The following is a 22640-nucleotide window of genomic DNA, read 5'->3' as shown; positions in this document are numbered from 1 at the left end:
ACATATTAATCATATCCCCTCTGAGCCGTCTCTTCTCCAGAGAAAACAGGCCCAGCTCACTCAGCCTCTCTTCATACGAGAGATGTTCCATTCCCTTATCGATATCTTCTTGGGAGAAATTCAGGTAAAAAGGAGTCTATTACAATGATGATGACGCCCTCTTTGTAATTAATGGGGCGTCCATATGAAATAGCATTGCTTTTAACCGTCATCTGTAAGAGTTRTAACAGGAAACCATTAAGCCTTCAGATCAAAGAGATCTGAAGGTCTGTGTAGAAAACACCTACATTTAAATGCTTTTAATCAGGAAACTGAATATGACCCCTAAGGTCAATACAAGTCTATTTTGGGTGTCCAGAACTTGGCCAAGTAACACTAATCTACAGCATTACATATGGGAGTGCTTGGCTTCCAGGCTAGTCTCCAAATCTTGCTTTTCTCCCAGTGGACTAAGCAAAGTCAGTATACAGACACTCTTAACACAGACGCTGATGCAGACTCTCCTGTTCCAAATATTATCTCAATCAAGTGGAATTTTGTTCATTTATCTCATCTGGTAGACACTGAATCCCCAGCTGACTCTATTGTTCAGTTATTTGGCATTAAGACTTCAGAAACTAGTGAAAGGTTCAGCAAACTGACTTGTTACAGACAGAAAACCTATTACTGCTTTTCATGGGTATACACAAGCTCAGAAAAAAAAAAGCAAAATAAACAGTAGCTCAGTAGCTTCTTTGCTGAAAATAAGCATTCAAACACGGTCATTTCAAGAGCATGCAATATACAGCATAAAATCAATATCAAGTTACACTGCAACGTCACGGGCAGAACTTGCATCTGCTTCCCYGTCTTGCGGAACAAGTTGACAGCTTTAAGCTGGCTATACAACAGCCAGAGCAGAGAAACACTCACTTGGAAATTGTTCCTGATGTTGCTGTCATGCTGTCCAGGCTGACAGGCAGGGACTGAAATCCCCTAGCCAAGAACATGTAAAACTTCCCATGCAAAACTTGCAAGCAGACAAGTGCTTCAGCTGATCCCGTCAGGTTTTTTCTGGCTCTGACAACATGTTTAGCCCCAGTTACAACAGGAGCTGTTCATGCCTTCAGGTCACACGTGGACAATGAGCATCAAGAACTGAGCTGGAGCTTATGACACCGCCTCGCTTTTACTTAAACAGAGATAAACCCATTAAAGCTAAAGGAATAATAATAATGAAAAGTTTCAGACAGGATTGTTTCAAGCCTATCTGACCTCCTGCTTCGGTCTCCTCATCACATGCTTCCTCTAAGAGATCTGCAAACTCTAACCTGTACTTCTATGCTGCCTGTGCAGGGTGAGAAAAAACTAAGCCCTTTTGCACCAAGTAACAGCAGGATGCTGCTTTTCATCTTGAAAATAAAACTCCTCAAAAAAACAAAGTACTTTGAGATTATGGCTGTTGGATATCACCCTCAGAGATGCATCTGTTTAGCACGATGCATTTCCCTTGGTAGCTGTAATAACTTTTTGMACTTCATAGTATTTCCAGTTAGGAATTCACTCATTATTCCAAATAATCACTTAATGTTTACTCATGCAAAGCACCAGTCACCCTGGTTCTCCCAAAGCACATGCTTATCTTTGAGTACTTYGAGAGCACCTTGACACTTGTGTAAAGCACCTGGAAGTTTTTATGGGTTTGTACTGACCATTAAAGGTTGCCTAGATGATGTACACACAACTCTTAAAACAGTAACCATAAGTATTTATCAAAAGGATCGTTATTTACCCACTGTGAACACAGGTCTTTGACATCAGCACGTGTTTGTTTTCAGCGGGCCACAATTTGGGCAATAATCTCTTGCCGTATGCAAAGTGAGTCTAAATCTTGTCGCATTCACTCGAGGGCAAATCCCAACCAAGTGCACTGACTTGAGCACAATGACTTGGGATTCACACTGGCATAACTGCCAACAGATTTGGGATGCACACGCTAAAAAGRACGTTTGCTCATTCTTCATATTCTCTAGCAAAAGCGGCTTTTGAGTCTGGCACGGATGCCAAATTAATTATTCAAAGCAAAGGAGAGCTATTCTCTTTCCATGAATCTTTGGAGTAGTTACACACTTACCTGTATTTTTTCTCATTTTCATAGATTATRAAAAGAATTGCAGAATTAAGAAGTTTCCTAGACATCATCTAGGGAGGTTTCTTATGAATGCATTGCTCGCACACAGACATAGCATCATCTTGCATCGTGAAACACCATCTATCACTTTATATATAAACCTGGAGCAGAGTTGGGTCCCACCCACTCCCACAGGTGGGATAGTTGCAGCCTGGAGTCTGTTGTGCTTCATCAGCTATTGCAAAAATCAGCATTTCATTCTGATGCACTGTAGGAAGCCAAACTCCATTCATCTCATGTTCCAGCTATTAGATAAGTGTTTGTGCTTTAGTATCCCCAGCAAAAACACCTCAGTTTGTTGTTGAAACTACAAAGCAGAATCAWCATCTAGCGATCAACATTTTTGCTATTTATGTTGAAATCACTCTGGAGGAAAACACCAGGTCCCAGGGGAGAAAGACGTTTGCAGAAAATAAACAAACAAATTGCTCTGATTCTTTCATTACCTTTTGGAGACAGGGAAGGGGCTGCCCGGACTTGGGTTTCTCTGTATAACAGTTCTGGATATCAACATTAGATGCTACTGCCCGATGGAAAGTGTGTAATGCAGCCTAGATTAAAAAAAAAACCCAATGTCGTATTTTATCTGCAATACTGAGCAAAGAAGGTGTGTGCCAGAGCAATACATCTGCAAAATGCAGCTGGGAGCAATTGCCTTGGTCTTGGAGCAAAGTAATACACCCCATTCACACAACGGCCACCTACTTGTCCAGGATCTGGCAGCAGAGCAGCTGAGACCAAGGCGAGGGGCTCTCCTCATGTCAGCTCTGATACCCACTATTTGGAAGACTCCAAGTAGTAGGAAAAGCAATTTCAATTGGAAAAACCCCATGCAGCCCCCAACCAGGATGAGCTTGGAGACACGACAAGAAGGGGATCCTTTACATCCTCCAACAAGGTCAGAGAGAGACACATTTCCTCCCAGTTTGTTTCAAAGTTATATTTACTGACAAAAACCAYGCGGAAAAATACACATTTGAAAATTTCAGCCTGAAGCCAGGAATGCAGCTGGAATTGGCATCAGTGAAATGAGTTAACGTCTGGCAGACTCTGAGGCATGGAGATACTGGGTTGCCCCATGCACGGTGACAGCCAGCCCACCCACAGGTACACCAGGTCTGTAGATCTGGAGGGTGACACACTACCCTTTGCACTTCTTTATGGAGCAGCCAATGCTTTTTTTTTTTTTTTTTTTTGGCCCAAGAGACCCAATTTCCAACCATGTTGATGCTCTGCATGGGGAAGGACCGATGCCCATCAGAGGCTCCTCATAAATACAAGCAGCACATGTAAGCTATGTTTAAACAGATGTTGTTAGACATCACCATAAATAAATCACAACAGCAAATAGCCTGACTTAGCCATTTATGAAAAACAGTCACTACTCAAAGAGCACCTTAAAACGTCTAAAAAAAAGAAAAAAACACCACAGATGTATATAAAGTACAGCCTTCTTGCTTCTTCCTTCTTTAGAAATAGCTTCTGATGACAACTGTGGCCTCACAGAGGTCTGATGGATGGGGTCATCACACACTTGTGTAAAGCAAAGTGACTGCACCAAACTGATGCTGATAAATACGATGGATTTGAACCTGCAGGTGCTCATGACATTGGCACTGCTCAGCAATGTGTCCTCAGAGGGCTCTCCGGGCCACCCGCAAGGAAGGATGAACCACGGATGTGTCTCACCAGCACTAGTGCAAGCTCATTGGAGTACTGCAATGAATAGAAATGGAATTGAAGAAAATAAGGTTTCCCCCAATTCACCCTCCTCCCCTCTGTTCTGTCCATTGGGGTTCAGCAAGATCCTCTTTCCAGACTTCCCATGCATCTGGAAGCAATTCCGCCTTTTTCCACACTATTTGGACACTAGTCCAAGCACCCTGGGACAGGATGATAAAYAGCTCCATGGGAAGCCAGGGAGACTTATATTTGGTAAAGTATAAATGGGAACAGAGCTAACAATCCTAAAATGTAATAAAAAAAATAAAAATACTTGCAATCCAGAAATAAAGAATTTGAAGCCATAGAGAGAAATGCAGTATCTCTGGGCAGAAACAGTTGCTCAATTTTATTCTCCCCAGCCAGAAAATGAAAAACTACTTAATCATAGCTTGGACTTCCTAAAAATACAGTAATCAGTTTCTTAAAAAGGGAAGAAAACAAACGAACACACCACACACAATCAGATACAGAATTATTGCAGTACATTCTAGCTGTCACTCTGCATCCTTTAAAGGTCACATTTGCCAGGAAAGGTTCCTTGCCCTACAACATGGATGCTACAGATAATTAAATCCAGGGGATGATTCTAGAACAAAATATCTAAATCTCTACTTAACAGCTGCTTCTTAGTAAAGTCCTGTTCTGTTTCTCTTTAGGATCTTCCAGATAGTTCCTGGTGAAAGCCACAAAGCAGAGTAGCCACAAATGATTCAAAAAAATGGTAATTCCATTCAGATTTACACATTTTGGGCACGAGGAAGGCAGCAACGCTTGGAGAAGAAAAAAACACTACTAATAACCAGACCCTTATTCACTTCAGTTTTCCAGACCGAGTATCAGCTGCAGGAGGTGTTTGGCAGCCCGGCGCGTGCAGCTGCTCCTCCTGCTGCTGTTGGTGCTGCCAGCTGGGCTCAGCCCTCCCAGATGGCTCCGATGTGGGCAACAAGGACAGCTCCTGCACATGTTGAGGAGGGCTGGGTCCTGCCCGTGATGATGATGGAGAGGCAAAGGGGAGAGTGTGCACGAGCTCCCGCCCCATGCACCTGGGAACCAGGGCCCAGACTTGCAGGCTGGAAAGTCTCAGCCACGGTTTGCTCAGAAGCAGTTCATAATTGCACTCGCCTGCGTGGCCATGGTGGTTTTCAATCAGCAAAAGCCCTTGGAGAAGGCTGGTTGTGGAGGACAGTGACAGGGAGATGCTGTGGTTGCAAGCAAAGCAACATCCACAGTTTCCTACACTAATTTCTAACCAGTAAGGCCCCATTCCATGCAAGGTTTCAAGGGAAGTTTAACTCATAGCCTCTATCAGGCATCTGAAAACCGAGTCAAAGATTTTTGAGTGCCTATATCAAATGCTAAAAAATGCTCTTGCAACGCCATCTACAATTGACTATCGCAGCTAGTTTAATATTGGCTAGTTTTGTCACAAAAGCTGAGTACCTGGACAGACTCATCTAACACACTCCACAAGCGATCTAAACTTCTCAAAAATTATGCTTAACAGGGTCATTTGCATCTCAGTGTTTCCCATAGTTTGAAAGAGCTCACTACAGCTTCAAAGTGGGCAAGATGTCACCTTCCCTTAGCAGCAGGGATGTCCTACTGGATCGCAAAACAGAACTGACACTGGTGCAAAGCTCATCAGGGAATATTTTATGCCTAAAACCAAAGCTCTTTTTAGTAGGGAGGATGAAAAATAAAGTCTATGTTCCAAGGAGGGAGAATATTCCAGTGTGGAACATCAATCAAAGCCTCACTTCAGGAGGACCAGTGGGCACAGGGCCCAGATAAGGTATTTTTTTCAACTAAGAATCATCTATCATTAAGGTGTGATACATCCCTCTAGCTCTGGAGAATGCACAGGGAGAACTTGTGATCACACAGTGCTTGCTCTCCCCCTCAATTCCACTGCTAAACTGCACTAAAAGAGAACTTGGAAATAAAGCCTGTGTCCAGGACAAGCATGTGTCCAGGACAAGTTGCCAAAGGAGTATAGCACATGCAATACAGCACAATAAAATGGATGGTGCACATCAGAGGAAAGGATGAGAGGCTTATACCTCTACCTGCAAAATTGACACAGGCCATTCCCATTTAACTATCACAAAGACATTAATACATCAACAAAAAATGCATATAAAAATATAAAATCTTCAGAATTTGTCCCTGCAAAGGACTACGTCAGCCACAAAGTACTGAATTCAAGGGAGCTAATGAGAGCTTTGCTTCTCAGCACAGAACCATACATCCTACAAGGACCTCCAGAGGGTCCTTATTATTATAAGCCACCTAGGCTTCTCTAGCCTTTTATTGTCACATGAACCAGTAATTTGAGAGACACCATTTATGGAAATGCCTTATCCTTCATCCTCTCTAAAACAGGGGTGGAGACCACGTCCCTGGAGCTGTTGACTAAGCAAGCATAGTCTGGCAGGTTTATGGAAGAAAAAGAAAAAAACACAGCTATGTGAAAAAGGGAACTCCTGAGAGCTCTTGAGCAGCAGCAGCACCTTAATCATCTGATTAAGGACATAAAGCAAAGGAAACCTTTTGTTTCTACCTGCCAACCTGAGGCATTCATGACTGGGGAGAAGCAGCCCAGAAAGCAGCTATTTCCCTCAGATTCCTCAGACCACAAGGCCTGCATGAGGGGTTAAACAATCATCCCCATTTCTCTCCTCCCTGCCTCAGACAAGGCTAGAGATATTAGGAGAAAGACATGGAGAAAAAGGAGGGATTCCTGCAAAGGGCAGCGTTTCAGGCCCTCAGACATCCCCATTGAACACAGGTAGCTGGGACCCATAGAGCCTTTAATGTCTCATTGGCACTCATCCAGGCTGTAGTATCAATACTTTATGGGCACCAACATCGCTTGAAATCTACTGAATGCCCTGATTAATCTTAAACTATGCAGCACGCTCTGTTTGTGGTATTATTGTCATCAATTGAAGACACAGTATTAAGTAACTTTGCAAACACTTATTAATAAATAATGAACCTAGTTAGCACCAGGATCACTGGCAGGGACAATAGCTGCAATTTAGTTAAAAATGCCCGTTATCCCTGCGGTAATTCCCTCAGGTAACTGTCAGCCTGTCACTTTATATCTTTTGTTTTCTTGTCCCCAGGAATCGGATTCGCCTCGTTCTTCAGTCAACAGCCACACGCGACAAAGGGGCGAGGGGATCCCTGCTCCCGCTGCCTACCACAATAAGATAAAGGGGACAACAGATGACACCAACACCACCAACTGCCTCCTTATAAAACATTTACAACACCTCTTATTTTTACTGCAAAAGGATCGCCGATTATGGACCAAACGTCTCTGCTGAATTTTTGCCAGTGCCAAAAGCAGACAACATCCCTAAAACTTCTGGAAGGTTTTTGCTCATTTATTTTTGTTTTGTTCTGCAGAAGTTACATATTTATGATGTCTGACTGGTCCCTTCACTCAATAGTCCTTGGGGTAAAAAAAAAAACAATGGCCTCAAGAACCTGGTCAAACAAAATAGGAACCTGCTGCTTTGAATGAAAACATCAACAGCAGAAAAAACAGGTAGATGCAGAAGATGCAGCTCAAGCAAAGGGTAGGTAAGTTAAACAAAGGGTAGGTAGGTTTCTGTTTGGGTGCCAAGTGCTACAGGAGCATCAAACCAGTCTTTGCATGGTGGAAAGCCAAAATTACTCATTCATTGCATATCTCTTCCCAGTTTCCCTTCTTGCAGGGAGTATGACATAGTTTTGGTCCAGTTATTTTCTTCCTTTCAAAATTTCTGATAGTCTATAAAAGCTAAGTCCCTGCTTAGTCAGCTTAGTCCCTGCTTAGAACCACAAGGGTCTACCTCCACTGCAGGAATCATTGACAGACTGAGAAGACAACTGTGGAGAGGTTATTCCAAAGCATTCATTGGACCTTCTCCCTTTGAAAAGGGCAACTGTTATTGCTCCTCTGACATGAAAATAACGTACTAAGAGGAGAGAGCATTTCCCTCCTCACCAGATGCTCATGGCCCAAACAGCACATTAAGGAGCATTATATAATTATTTAGTTCTCCTGAATCAGAATAGTGGGATCATTTTTCTTTTCCCAGAGCAGCCATACGCCGCTACAGAAGCCATCAATCACAGTTAACCCACAATCATGCTGCAGGGGTGAGATGCTTTGCAAGACTCGTTAGGCACACTCAGTTCTCAGTTTTGCTACATAGAAGATCAAAGAATTATTTCCCCAACTAATTGATGGGGAAACCACCACGCAGCAACTTGTCCCACTCTTGCCAAGATCCAACTGCACAGATAATGGGTAGTGACACCCCTTGGCAGGGCATTACCTCTTTCTTCCCAACTTGAATCCAGAGATATCTTACCTATCCTGGGAGCACCCTCCCATCTCCTGAGAGCTTCTTGTTCCCAAAGGGACCTACACCACAGGTTGTCACACTACTTGGTTTTCTTGCCGCTTGGCTGCAGCACGGTAGGCTGGCTCATCTGGCAGCCCCGAAACTAAGCACAGTGGAAGAGGCATTACTAAACCGCCACCCAGCAGAGTCTTCTTCTTAATTCAGGAAATATTAGATGTAGTCAGTATAATGGCTACCATCCTTCTCCAGACCATGCTCTTGAGTAGCTCATCTGAAAACTGAATTCACAGGATGAATTCTCTGAAACACTCAAAACAGACTACTTATAATACTGCAGTATTAAGGTTTAAAGAGGACTGACTATATTTCCACACCTTATTTTGTTATTTACAAGAGCTAAAGAGACGGTGTGCTGGATATGCATGTCCCAACCATCCCCCTGCTGCACATGTGCAAGGAGGAGCATCTTTGCTGTCTCCTGCTTGCACAGGGGATGTCTAACTGCTGATTGTAGCATCTGAACTGCACCAAAATGCAAATACTCACATAGGAGAAAGTAATCATGGCAGCACCATGAACGCAACAAAGTGACTTCATGAACTTGTGAAGAGCTTGTGTGGGCACCATCCTTGCACACAGTGACACTTAAACAGGAAAAAAAGTCTTATTTAAAGATATTCTCTGCATAGGAAAGACAAGAGCACCTCCAGGAAGGAGCCTGAGGTGGGCATCCACATTGTTCATAGCAACCTATGACCATTAACTGCCTGCCCAAAGGCAGAGATAAGCAATGAAGTGATGGACTGACCTTTTTTTTTGTTGTACTCATCTTCTGTCACATTGGAGGAGTCCGAATGATAGTCCCGAAGTTCCTGTTCGTACAGCTCCACAAAATTGTCATCTTTCTTTCCTTTCTTGGATTTGTCACCTTTCTTCTTCTTTTCTTTGCTCTTTTTGCCTTTTTTCTTCTTTTTCTTTCTGTGCCCATAATCATCCTCATCCTCACTGCTATACTCTCTTCGCTTGGCTTTTTTCTTCTTCTTTTTCTTCTTCTTCACTTCGTCATCCTCTTCTGATCCCTCAGACTTGGATTTATTTTCGGTCTTTTTCTCTGCACTTTCATTTTCCTCATTTTCCTCTTCTACCTCCTCCACTACCTCCTCTTCCTCCTCCTCTTCCTCCGCTTTGTTCTTTTTGGCCTTTTCTTTCATGTCATTGTTTTTTCTCCTCTATGCTCTTAACAGCATACACTACTGTTGCCTCAACTTGACTTCAGTAGAGTCCTTCTGCTTCAGCTCTTGTTTCTCACTGCCTTTCCTCCTCCCAAACTCAGTTGATAAGTCCTAAAACTCCTTTTTCTTCCCAACCTTAAGGTGCCATCAGCTCACCTTCTTCTTCTGACTCGTACTGCCTTCCTTCCACCTCTTGATGAAGTACTTTTCGTGTCCTTCTGCCTCTTCTTGTCTTTGGGTTCTCTCTCTTTTGGTGCTATCATTTATTCATTGCTCTGTGCTGACAACTTTCTTCTTTTTTCAGTACTGCCTCAGACCCTGCTTGGGGTCAGTTAACAATCTGGGTTTACAGTATCAGAATGTGCCAATCAAGGTTGCTGTTTTCTGGAAAATCAGGCGGAAGAGGGCACATGGTCAAGTCACTTCTTGTCCTTCATGCACCAGCTCAGGAGGGGGGAAAACAAAGGCGTTGCTCCTCCTTTTAACCTATAGCAGCTTCAGAAGCCTCATGAAAAATTAGTGTTACTCAGTCATGTGAGTAGAAGGCAGATGGGCAGGTGAAAAAGGAGACCCACCAAGCAACCATATCATCCTGGTCTGCATTTCCTCTCCATTATTCATGATGTCAGGATCACCTTACCGATAACAAAGGTCTCAACTTCACAAGGATATATTYTTTTTTGGACCAGCCTAGCCAATGACCAGAAAAAACCCCAAACATCTCCAGGACCTCCACACAGAGACTCCACAGCTCCAGAGATGCACTCTAGGGTCAGCTCCTCTGTCCCCAGAAACTGTGCTGCACGTCCAACCAAATCAAAGCCACCAGTCAATAAAGGCCAAAAGGGAAGATCAAGCGTGCTCTGATTTTTTTTTTAATGGAAAAAATGGAATTTAATTTTAAAATGGTGACAAAGAAAATGAGATTGAGTTTCTSCAGCATAGCCCAAGTGTACATAAACCAAGCAGGGCACTAAATCACGCTAATGGAAGAACYGAGAGCTGCATTTACAGCCAGGCTGCACGATCACAATCCTCAGACTCCTGCTACCAACCGCTACCGTTAAGGGCTCGACACTGCCCATGGGCGCCCCAAGTGATGAATGATCACTCAGCACTGGGTGATACAGCRCCCGTATTAATGCTGCCATAAATGCTGTGGTGTATGATGTGGGGTTAAAAGCATAATAGAGGAAATACTTCCAAGAGCACCCAGTTGCACTAACTCATCAGTGGAACCCAAGCACAACTTTGATCCTTAACYTGCCACTGGGCAAAACAGAAGTGTCTGTGATTCCCCTTCCCATCTGTCAGGTACACTCCTTACCAGGTGTTCAGCGAGCACCAGTCTCCAGCAATTTGTTTTAAAATTTAAATAAATAATAATACAAAGCACACCACAAGCGCACGAGATTCTTCAGCACCTCTATCATTGAAAGAAAACTGTACATTTAAGCTTTGTCACGTGAATTATTCAGGGAGAGTTTCCAAGAAGAATGACTTTTCTCTCAAACTCCCAGGGAAAAAAATACAAACAAAAAATGCAAACAAACACAAAAATTCCTTCCCAATGACATTACTTACGTTCACCAGATGACCGGGAGGTCACTGCTGCAGGGCCTACACCACAGATGTTTGCTCCAACATAGCAGAAAGGAGAATGGCATCAGCTTTTCCCCTTCTACAGGTTGCTTCCCAGAGTGGAAGATACTGCAGAAAGAGCTTGGGACTTGCCCCAGGCTCTTCAACTTGTCCATCCCGTGCAGAGGTATATGAAGATCCAGTGCTTTCTCCCCCTCTTACAAGGCACAAATGCTTTGCACAAGCACATTATATTATTAACCACCATTTTTCCCCCTTCCTGTGGGATCACTACTCATCTGCAGCAGTGAGCACAGGCTTTTCTGCTTAAAATTGGCAGCTGGATTTAAGTGGCACTGGCAGAAAAGCCTCTGAAAAAAATAAAACAGAAAAAGAATCTGTCAAAAAAAATTAAAAAAAGACAAAAAGCCCACAGGTTATCTACCAAGCCAGAAGCAGCCATTTCTTACACTTTTACATTAAAGACACTCCCCCAAAACCAAATCTCCAAATACTGTTGCTTCAAATAGCTCCAAATCTATCTTCATACAGCGAAGCTCAAAAGGCCACAGGCCCCTAAGGCCAGATGAGGGCATCAACAGTTACTCACAACAAGGMAACCAGCGCCAAAAGCTGGTGCCTTCCAGCCCAAAAAGAGCTTTTGTGCAACCCCATTAACACTCAGAGTAGGTCCTGAAGGCAGCTTTGGAGGAGAAACATCTGGGGCACCAGAGCCACCATGGTACACCACAGAGCAGGATGGGATTTACTGCATCTTGTTCAAACTTGGATGCATTTCCCTTTTTTTTTTTTAATCATTTTAATTAAAGAAATGCAGAGAAGGTTCCGAYTCCCTTTTGTTCCTTTGGCAAAGAACAGCTGGGAGCAGAACAACAGCGTTTGCTGGTGCATAAAGAACAACTGGGAAAGCGACCAAGCTGCTTGGGAGAGCCATTAGTTAGAGCTGTCAACAGTATTTATAGGGGTTTATAGGCTATAGGCTTACTCTGTGTGCAGCAAGAGATTCCCTAAAAATAAATAATTAAAGAGGAAAAATAAAGGACTTGAGCCAGGATCCACCAGAGTGTGATGAGCCCTGGTTGACTTGTTGAATTATAGAAGACTTACTGGGACACCAGAGAACAAAATCTGGCTGTTTAAGAGCCTAACTCACCTGTAGTCTTTTCCCTGAACTATGCAGCACTTGGGCTGTGATAATCATGTTACTTTAGGGAAAAAAATACATCTTTTTAGTTTGCTCTTTTTTATAGCCATAAAATCCAGCCACCCTGTAGGCAGGCATCCCAGACCTACTCCAAGGACCGTTTCTTCTGCTCTGCTTCCCAAGGCAGCAAAGCCTCTTGTTTCAGCAAAGGCCCTTTCTAGACACAGGCTGCTCTGCACTCACAAGGAGCAGAGTCTGGAAACGGGATCAATCCTTTCTCCCCATGTTTATACAGCTCAACCCCCCAGCAGAAGACATCCACCTTCATCCATCGCCGACCACAACACAAGTAGATATCGTGTGCTGCACCACGTGGCTCTTCCCTGGCAGCAAAGCATCAGGCACTGACCCTGATGCAGAACTAGAATTACAGCAAGTACTACAGAATATTTTTTTTATTTTTAAATATACAATAAAGCAGAAACTTCCTTGAAAATACTCAGTACATCATCCCATATACATACACTAATTCTCTGAAGGAGATGACTTGTATTTAGCAGCCCAGCCYTCGACACAAAAGGTTAGTGGAGTTGCTTCATTACCCCCTTGGGAGAGGAGGTGCTGTGGAACAACGCCCTCCACAGCACTGGTCCTTACAGATAACAGGACCTCATGGTGTCGACAAGGAGCTTCACTTGTTCTTCCAGCCCTGCTTGGTACCCACTTTATTTTTTTCCCCCAGAAATAATTWAAAAAGAAATCTACTTGTGCACCTGCATTGCAATTCCATACACCTAGGAGCTCGGCAAGCAGCAGCTTGGGATATGGGTGCAGAGAGTCCAGTCCATTCCCCAAAAAGTTCTTGTGCGCGAGTGCACTGYCTCCAAGTGCATGGACATAACGGCCTCTGCTGGCAAAACCAGGCTTAGCCGAGGGAAAGGGTTTTGGAGCGAAACACCGGAGCTGCTAGTGGTGCTGCCCAGGGAGGAGCCACCATCGGTGGGGCCAGAGCCCTCCAGGACCCTCTTGCAAACCCAGAGACCCGTTTTCTCTTATAGCAGCAGCAGCAACGTGCTGTAGGCAAGGTCATGAGCAAAAGCTTTAAGAGCAGTGATAAAGCAGGAGGGCTCAGACCCTTGCAYGGATAAGGATGACCCCCTTCCTTGCACTAAGGCTGCTGGAGGCAAGCTTCAGAAAGAGCAAAACCCGGAGACTTTTACCAAAGTCTCTCAAAAACAGAGGGAAAACCAGCAATGTCCTCCTCTACTGTGCTGCTTTTCCTTGGGACTGCCAAAGGGTCCTTTGGTCTACAGGACCAGAAGGTCCTCTCCTTGGACTTTGAAGGCACCTACCAAACCACAGGATCTACACCAGATATCTACAGCCAGGCATTGTTCATTAGTGGTCACACACACACTAACCCATTAAAGCTTATTCATAGGCATGAGCTATTTAAGAAAAAAATATAAGTCAAGACAGAAACAAGGTCTTCCTGTTGCTGATRTAAAACAGCTCCCTTGCAAGAACAAACATGTAATGCTGGTGAAAGACGTGCCTTTAGATATATATAWAAGATATAAAATCAGTTTAATTCACAAGGCTTAAGCTCAGCTAAAAATTAATTAGCAACTATTAAAAATAGATTGAACCGTGATTGTGGCTCACCACATGTTTTTGAAATATCATGCTGAGCCCACACATACTCAGCAAATACAGGATGTTCAACAACTCTATCTGCCTCTTTCTGGGTGAAGAGAGGCATCTCAAAGCTTACAGAAAGCACCAGCTTCAGTGACCAAAGGAGCTCAGCAGCATGGATTCAGGAAGAATATAATCCAAGTCATCATCTTGGAGGGAGTTTTGCAGCAAGAGAAGACATGAGAGGCACTAGCTGCATTTTTACTTGCTTCTCCAACCGCCTTCTTGGGGAAGAAGGGAAAATTAGCCTTGCAGAGGCCACACATTTCATTGGCCATAGGGGCAGTCCAGCACATAGGGAAGCAGATTACCAGCCGCTCTAAACAACTTCAGTGAGTTCTGTTTATTCCAGCTGGGCAGTCAGCCCCGATTAAGGTGTGAGCTACAATTAACAACGAGGCATGTGGTTTCCCATTAGCAGCATCTTCTTTCAAAGAGACTGTGACTTACATTGGCTTTATTGATTTCAAAGGATACTTCTCCCTGCACTTCAAGAACTCCATGAAGTGAAGAACGAAGCAGAAGCCCCCAGATGCTGGAGGCACCAAGTGAGCACCTGGCTCTGAGCTCCACAGCAAGCCCGGCGTGGCTGCTTCACGGGTGAGGTTTATGAGCAGAAATACTGATGTTGGTTTTAAGGCCCCTAGGCTGTTGCAGGAGGTTGGACATTAGGAGCTCAGCCAGATGCTCTCCACCTAGCACACAGTGCAGGTCAGACAAGGGCTAGTCTAAAGAGCACCAGGATGAGCAGGTCCTTCCACCTGAACTTACCATCTCACTTGAACACTGGCAGAGTGCACAGTAAACGGACCATGCAGCTGCATTAGGATAAAACGCACAAAAATAGGTTTTCCATGTCAAAGGCTAGGAGAAACCACATCAAGAGGTCAGAAACATCAACCACCTGCAGCCCTTGCAAGTACAAGTGTTGGCCCCAGCTGTCTGGAGACACAGAGAAGGGCAGGAGAAAGAAAAGGGAGGARGAAATCAGCTGGTGCTTGCTATTTGTGTAGCATCCAGCATCCCTCAGCTCTTCCTGCATCCCCTAGAGATGCATCCCAGGAGAGCCAGCAGGGCAGACCCCACCAGGAACACTGAGCAGAGCAACCACTCTGTGCACGCCAACAACAGCACTTCTAGCCTGAAGAAAGAACAAACACCTTCTCTTTTAGGAGGGCACCTTAATTAATAGTGTTTGTTAAGTATCAAGTCAAGGAGCTAGGCGATCAAATTGCTAGAGGGGACGATGGCAGGAGAGGTAACGGGCCGAAAGCCAGCATGGCCAACAAGGCAAAACCTCTTTGCTTTATTATACAAGRGGTGAGGAAGTCAAGCACGGGCTAGAGAAACCAGAGATGCTATGCAAGTAATAATTATCCAGATGAGTCCATTACACTTATTACTGCCATGCACTACCCAAGGGATGTGGACTCCTCTCCCCGTAGTGCCTTGGGACCAAGATCTGTAGATCTGAAAGCTTCCCTGGACCACTTGCCACCTAGAACAAGTTCATAATGTTAGGAAGAGCACATAGGGGAAAACCCAACAGCTAGCAGTTTGCCACATGAAACCACATGCAAATAAAATCCAAAAACCATCCCATGTTGCAGCCCGTGAAAGGCTGGTTTAAATAAGAGCTACAAACCTGACTTTAAATCCTCAGTCTGTTGTATAATATTAAATGCCCAGGGAGGCTGGGTTAGTTGTCTGGGACAGAGAGAACTTGTCCGTGCTGTGATCAAGTTGGGCAACTGTTTTATGAAATACTCTGTTCCTATCATCTTGATTAAAAAATTGTATTTTATTTATTAAAAAAACCCACTATCATYGACTTGGGCAGTCCTTTTGTTGTGGGATACTCTGCAGTCTTAGCACCAGAAATACTTTATGAAATAAGATTTTTTAATATAAGCTTAGAAATAGAAAGAAGCTGGGAGCACAATCAGTCTAGGGCATCGATTCTATACGGATACTTTCTTTAACCCAAAGCAAGACTTTGTGGGAGGAAAAAAAAAAAAAAAAGTATATATGCACACATACCTATATAAGAATGGTATTTCACATTCCCATCCATTATTTCTCACCCTATCCCAAGGGGCACTGGCAGCCCATGCTGCAGTAGGGAGCARAAGTGAAACTGCCCAGAGACGAACAAATCCAACAAACCAATTCCCTTTCATTTGCCAGCTCTGGAGAAATGTAAATGTTTTCCTTTTTTTTCCCCAAGTTCAGCTGTGTCAGTACTTCATTGTTTTAATTGTCAGGTTTAATAACTCTTGGTTTTATTTGTAATACAGATCTTGGCACTGGGATTTAGTTTGAGAACAATGAGTAACATGGCAGTGTATGACTAAAATTCCCTGAATTCACCAAAAAAAAAAAAAAAACTTTAGAGCAATATTTACCACACTGGAAACATACTCTTTCATTTTGGACAGATTTTAAATTACTTTCAGATACATCTAACCCCTTCAAAATTGGAATTTAAGCAACTGCACCAAAGTCTTGTTTGGTTTTTGTCTTTGGGAACAGAAACTCTATTTCATGCATACCTCTGAGGGGAAAATACTACTGCTATCCAAAACAGCATTAAGATTTAATGCAAACAACACAGTAATTCTGCCCTTTAAAATTCAATAATGGCTCCTCTGATTTGACATATAGAGAAGCTGATTGCAGAACCACCATTAACTTCAGTGATTTGGCTGCAAGCTTCCTGACAAATTCAAAGTTACAGCCAGATCACACACCATTTATTATGATGTAAGCTATTATACAGTAAATTAAAAATCAAAACTAGCAGATGTTTCTAACATTGTTTATTCAACGTTGTACAGTTAGGGAACACCACTTTTAATTTTATTTAAGCCTACACACAGAGGCTACTAAATCTAAATAGATGTAATATTTTATGCAAACTACATGATGCCAAGGAGAATTTACTGCTGTCGGTGCAGCTCATGTCACTGTTGACATTAGCAAGCTGAAGTAAATGTCAGCAGAGTTCAGACCCATAATCGATATAATGACTGTTAAATGGACAGACCCTAATGCATCTCCTCCAGCTTGAGCTGAGCTATATCTCTGTAAGATAAGCCAGAATCCATGTGTCAGGCTCTGGTATTAGAGAGCAGAATAGTGGCAATAATTAAGGTCCTGATCAATGATTAAGGCACATCAGCCCAGGTTTTATCTCTATATAATAGCCAGAGCCCTCCCTGTGCTTTAAATGATGATTTACGCTAAGATATTGTTGACGTTATCAGCATAAGAGAAACCTCTGCATGCAACCACATCCAGATGGACGCTCCTTTCCCCAAAGACCCAGTTCACATGAGCAAGATGCTGGTCACTAGGACAAGAGTAGGAGCACGGACAAGAGCCTAAATCCCAGCCGTTAAGCCAGGAACAGACACAGCTACCTACTCCTCCCCACTAGATCTCAGCTGCCAGCCAAACAAAACAGGCATCCTCCCYAAAAATAATGACAATATCAGTATTTCCTGCCTTTGTGCATCTTTTGTCGCATGCAGCCCCCTGGGCCCAGGGAAACAGGCTCCGAGGGAGCATTCCAAAAATAATCACTTTGTGAGCGGGTGACATTGTCGTGGTATTTCACAAAATAAATACTCTGTAGGAGGCTCGAGGGCTGCTCTTCCCCAGCTCTGGCATTCCYGATTTCTCAGCCACCATCTGTCTTGGCACCAGAGCCTTCCCTCAGGCCTGCTTCAGCACTCACTTATTCCTGCAAAGGTCAAAAAATTCTACCAATACTTTACACATCTGCTAGCACCCAGTAGTGGACCAAAAGCTGCACAGCTTCTCTCAACCTTTAAATCCTAGAGGTAAGAAAACATTATTAGCACATTGCCTGAAGCCCAGGGCAGGACTAACATCCTCTTCCAGTGCACAAGGCTGCCTCTGCTGTAAGAAAACCCTGTTTCTTTGAAGAGCACCTTGGAAATGAGGCACACCAAGCATTTGGCCTCCTTGCTCGATGGTTTGGGTGTCAGCACAATGCAACAGCCATTGATCACACTGCAGGTGAAGAATCTTGTCCCCTAACTCTGCTCTAAACACACAAAGCTATTGAGAACAGCTGCAGATCTGCTGATATGTATTTTTCTTTTTAAAATACAGCAAAGCTGCATTGTCCAGGTTTTGCATAAATGCCTGCTTTCTCTTCATCTGGTCACTCTTGCAAACACTGGTCATCCCCATTCTGGGGCATGTCCCAGGTGAGAGCTGACTCTCCAAAGACCTGTTTTTGGGAAGGACTCTCTAGAGGTCCCTTCTAACCTTAACCATTCTGTGAAGCCTTCTTCTACAGGGTTTCCATGGACTGGAAACACTATCAGCCTACAAAACCCACCCAGACTGTGGTATTTCACTTCAACAGCCACCTCCTGGCATCGTATTTATGAGCTCGGCTTGCACACTTGCAGAATCATAGAATGGTTGAGGCTGGAAGGGACCTCTAGAGATCATCTAGTCCAGCCCCCCAGCTCAAGCAAGGACACCTAGAACACATGGCATAGGGTGGCATCCAGGTGGCTTTTGAAGACCTCCAAATCACACTTTACCCTCTTTACCACCCTACAGTTCAGTAGATATCCTGGGGAATACATGGCAAGATCACTTACAATTTGACTTTGTGTGCCTTCTACATACCAAAGTAGTGCTCAAGACAAATGTTATGAATACATAAAACAATTCAAACATAATTAAAACAGGAAAAAAWTAAATCAAATGGCAGTACTTTGGAGCAGGCTACACGCTTTGTTTCCTTTCTGAGATAAACGGATGAAATTTCATAAACTGACAGAATGAGAGAGTGGAATCAAGGAAAAAAGCACTGAAAAGCAGSAGGAGGAGGAGAAGAGGAGGGAATAAACAGGGAGGTGAAGGCACCGGGGTGGGGCCCTGTACTCAGGGAAAAACATGTTTAGACAGACCCTGTGAGCAGACATCTGGATGGTATTGACAGAAGTGACCTTGYTGCGAAGTCAGGACAGCAACGGCTCTCAAAAACTGCAGGAAATGTCCTAAACAAGGACTGTGTTTTGCTTCGGATTACATAACCCRCAGTAATTCTACCTCTTTTCACTAATATTCCACAAAAATCTTGAGAAAGTTTTGGAAAAAAATGTAAAGCAAATTAAGGACATTTCTGTAACATCTAAAATATTCAATAATCTATGAGATTCTGATAATTTTATCAGTCATAACCTGCCTTTTTAACCTCTATTCACCCTCAGGCCTACTCCTCCATTTTCCCCCAGGCCTGCTCCCCGTTTCCCCTCAGTGGTGCCGTTGCACATGAGAAAGCTGGTGGTTCCATCTGGAAATCACAGAAGGGTCCCTCTAGAAKACAACAAGAAGCTCTTGGCCTTATAGTCTTTGAGAGCAGCCCAAAGCCACCCAGATTCACCAACCATTTCCTTGGCTCTTTCTTCTGCCTTTGGCAGGCACTGCAGTGGTGGCTGGAGGCTCTTTGGGAGAGCTGGTGTCCAACAAGTTCATTGCTCTTTTCTGGAGCTCTTATCCACATGGAATCCGAGTCACCCTGTAGCATGGCCGACCTCACACAAATTCCCCTTCCTCCTCCCAGGAGCCCTTATCTCAGAGGATTAAGGCTTTGCAGCAAACCAGCTTAGGCAAGGACTGAAAGAAAGTCAACTTTTGGCCTATGTCTTCTCRCTCAAGACTACTTTAATCATTGATGCAAGGATGGAGCGGGGAGAGTGGAAATAAATCATGAACWAAAATTTTTGCTAAGGGAATTATTTCATTTAGAAAACTTCTGCCAAGGAGGATTAGAGACATTGTTAGGCTGCCAAGAAACAAGAGGGTAAGGATATGTACATCTCCCTGAGAAGGGATAAAAGTTAAATAATTGCAGCTGAATTTGTCCAGATAACACAAAATAAATACAAAACTTTCTGCTAAGCTGACACAAAAACAGAAAAGCTCCTCAAGTTTCAGGGATCCAGACCTAACCCAAGAGAAGTTAATACCCGTTATCTGTCTGGGCCACAGATTTACTTTCACGCCATCATAGATGATCTAGTTACTTCCTGCAGAAGATGCCACTTGCTATATCTTATCCATATACACTGCAAGGGGCTGCAAGCATGCAAGTAATTTTCCCCAGGAACCACCACATCACTTGAAGTTCCTCCCCTGTATCCTCTATGCTCTTCWTCCACAGGCACCTTTGTCCCCAGCTACACAAGAGCTTCCCATCCCATTGCAGCGAATGAGGTGTCAATGCTTGTAAAATTAGTGAAACAGAAAAGCAGCCCATTTMCAGCTTTATTTCTGAGCTTCACCAATTCCCTACTCTGAAATCAAATCATCCTCTACTGTTATATACTTAACGGGCCATCCAGAAATAAAGCATCACTGTGTCAAAAGCCATCATTTTGCCTATCTTCTGCTAGAAGAACTACTTTAAAAACTGTTGTTTTATGGTACTGAGGAGTAGCAACCCAACTTTACCACTTATCTGCACAGACATTTCTATCTGCAGTGGCAAACAACTACATTTTGATCTGGTGATCCCTGACCCTGTCACCSATGAAGCACAGGGACATGTTACACTGGAGGGTAGTGTTCATGTGGAGGTGGCTCCTGGGCTCACCAGATGAAGTCTGCTGCTCTATGAGGATGATGATGGTGTCAATCAGCTGAACTGGAGCATCATCTCTCCTGCATAGCAAGACCTTGGTTCTGTTGGGTTTCTCCTTCCCAGCTAACCCAGAAGCCAGGCTTGGCAGTGCTATCCCTAGGGAAGCCCACACATCTGCAGCCCACTATTGCATCAGACCTCAGGGTCTAAACCTCTACTAAGGATCTCAGCAGTGACATTAGAGCTGTTAAAAAAAATAAATAAAGTCCACCGTCTCTTAGCTCTGGAGACATCCCTGAAGAATATATAAAGTCTTGTTGGCAAATTCAACAGTTTGGCTCCAACACACAAGGGACGAATCATGCCGCTATTTAAATAGCATATGTCTTTTCATGAGGAGCTACAAAGTAGAATAATTCAACTATACAGTTAATAAAGGGCTTGTGAAAACATAAATCTTSCTGGTCGTTTGTCAGAGGCTTGTAAGATTTACTGACACACCACTTCACGTGCAAATAAATAGAGAAATAAAGCAGTAAACGCACAAAAGGCTCCTCACCCCATTTCAGATTTACATCCAGAGCTTTCAGCACCATTCTGCCCTGATCACCAGGGCCAGATCTGCAAARTTTTACTGCTCCACACTATTTCATTTAAGTTATTAAGCAATAAACCTCTTTTTTCCACAGTGCAGCAACAGTCAGCATCCCCAACATCCATATGATTTAAACATAAGCAACCAAAACAGGTTCTAGCTTTTTAATTCCTGTTTATTAACTTGATTTTATTCTTCTGGGGGTGAAGCTGTAATAGGGGAATTAACAGGGTACTTTGCCCAAATTTCATCTAATTYATGCATATTCTTACAGATATCCTCCACCTGTGTTACAGAACAACACTCACTTTTAATTCCCTGTGTTTTCTCTTGCAGATGAWAACAGGATGAGACAGGGAAGAACATGTAGAATCCCTCAGCTAACATGATGCTCATTTAGTTTTCTTCTCCATGAACCTAAGACACTGCTTTCAGGCTCAAGATAAATGAAAGCTGTTTACAGCATTTTATTGCATGCCTCAACCTCAACATCAGGACATCTTATTTGCACATTATAACTACTTTTTCTTTACAGAGATAAAGGGAGATTTAGATGAAATTGTAGACCCCCCCCCAAAAAAAAAACAGTTCTGGGAACTGAAAAAAATATATAGTTTCTGGATAAACCTCAAACCGATGCTGTTGGGTCTTGCGTGCACAGCTTCTAGAGGGAGGAGAGAGAGGGTCACATGCAGCCACAGCTTGGAGCACAAAAGATGAAGGTCTTTGTCCTACCAGCATACCCACCAGCAGATCGACGCKCCATTTTCCCCTGCATTGCAACTGGTCTCACTCTGGTGCTGCCCAGTCTGCTGCTTCTTTAGCTGCTGATTGCTTCATTTACCCTGTTGGGAAAGAAAACTTCTTTCCTGCAGGCCCAAAGGTACCTCCTTGGGCAGCCAAGAGGGAAGCCTGAGTGCACCAGCCGGCCCTTGGGTATTTAAGTGCCAGAGGCAGTCAGCTGTGACCCGTYCCAGACAGAACGAGTCCTTTAAAGAAATATGAAACCAGCAAGGTTTCATATCAGGGATGTGAAATATCAGGGATGATGATAACAAAGAAAGGGGAAAAAAAAAAAGAAAAAAAAAAGTCAAATTGTACTTTGAGCAAATCTGCTATCACAGTGTTTACCTATAAAAGAAAAGAAAATTTTTAAAAAAGTGTAAGGTAAAATCAGTATGTGTAAGTAAAATCAGTTTACCCATAACTGTACAAGAAAGGAAAAAAAAAAAATGTAAGTTAAAATCAGTATACAGAAAGGCAGAAGCATCTTCTCAAGGTGTAGATCAGATTTATTTGATAGATTCCATCCTATATAGCTAAAACTATCTGTGGTATTGAAGTTAAATTGCCCAGGAGGTATTACCTTGCTTTTTAGTATCCAGACTTGCTCAATTTCCTCCACGTTCCCTACCCAAGTACTGAGCCACCATCTCCATTTCCAGCTGCAATTCCTCCTGCCCAACCAACATGAATTCTCTC

The 22640-nt window shown here is 43.4% G+C and overlaps 1 protein-coding gene across 1 annotated transcript in view; it reads right to left on the bottom strand.

Moving 5' to 3' along the window:
• LOXHD1 (lipoxygenase homology domains 1) overlaps positions 1-9144 on the bottom strand; it is a 123718-nt gene extending 114574 nt beyond the window's left edge. Inside the window, exon 1 of the mRNA XM_026039848.1 lies at positions 9065-9144. The gene's annotated coding sequence lies outside the window, so the exon portion shown is untranslated. The remainder of the gene's footprint in view (positions 1-9064) is intronic.
• Positions 9145-22640: the final 13496 nt, after the last annotated feature.

Source organism: Nothoprocta perdicaria, unplaced genomic scaffold, assembly GCF_003342845.1.
Source record: "Nothoprocta perdicaria isolate Ctin4 unplaced genomic scaffold, notPer1 scaffold_10, whole genome shotgun sequence".
NCBI lineage: Eukaryota > Metazoa > Chordata > Aves > Tinamiformes > Tinamidae > Nothoprocta > Nothoprocta perdicaria.
The sequence above is the reverse complement of the archived record's forward strand: the minus strand, read 5'-3'. Positions and strand labels throughout refer to the sequence as shown.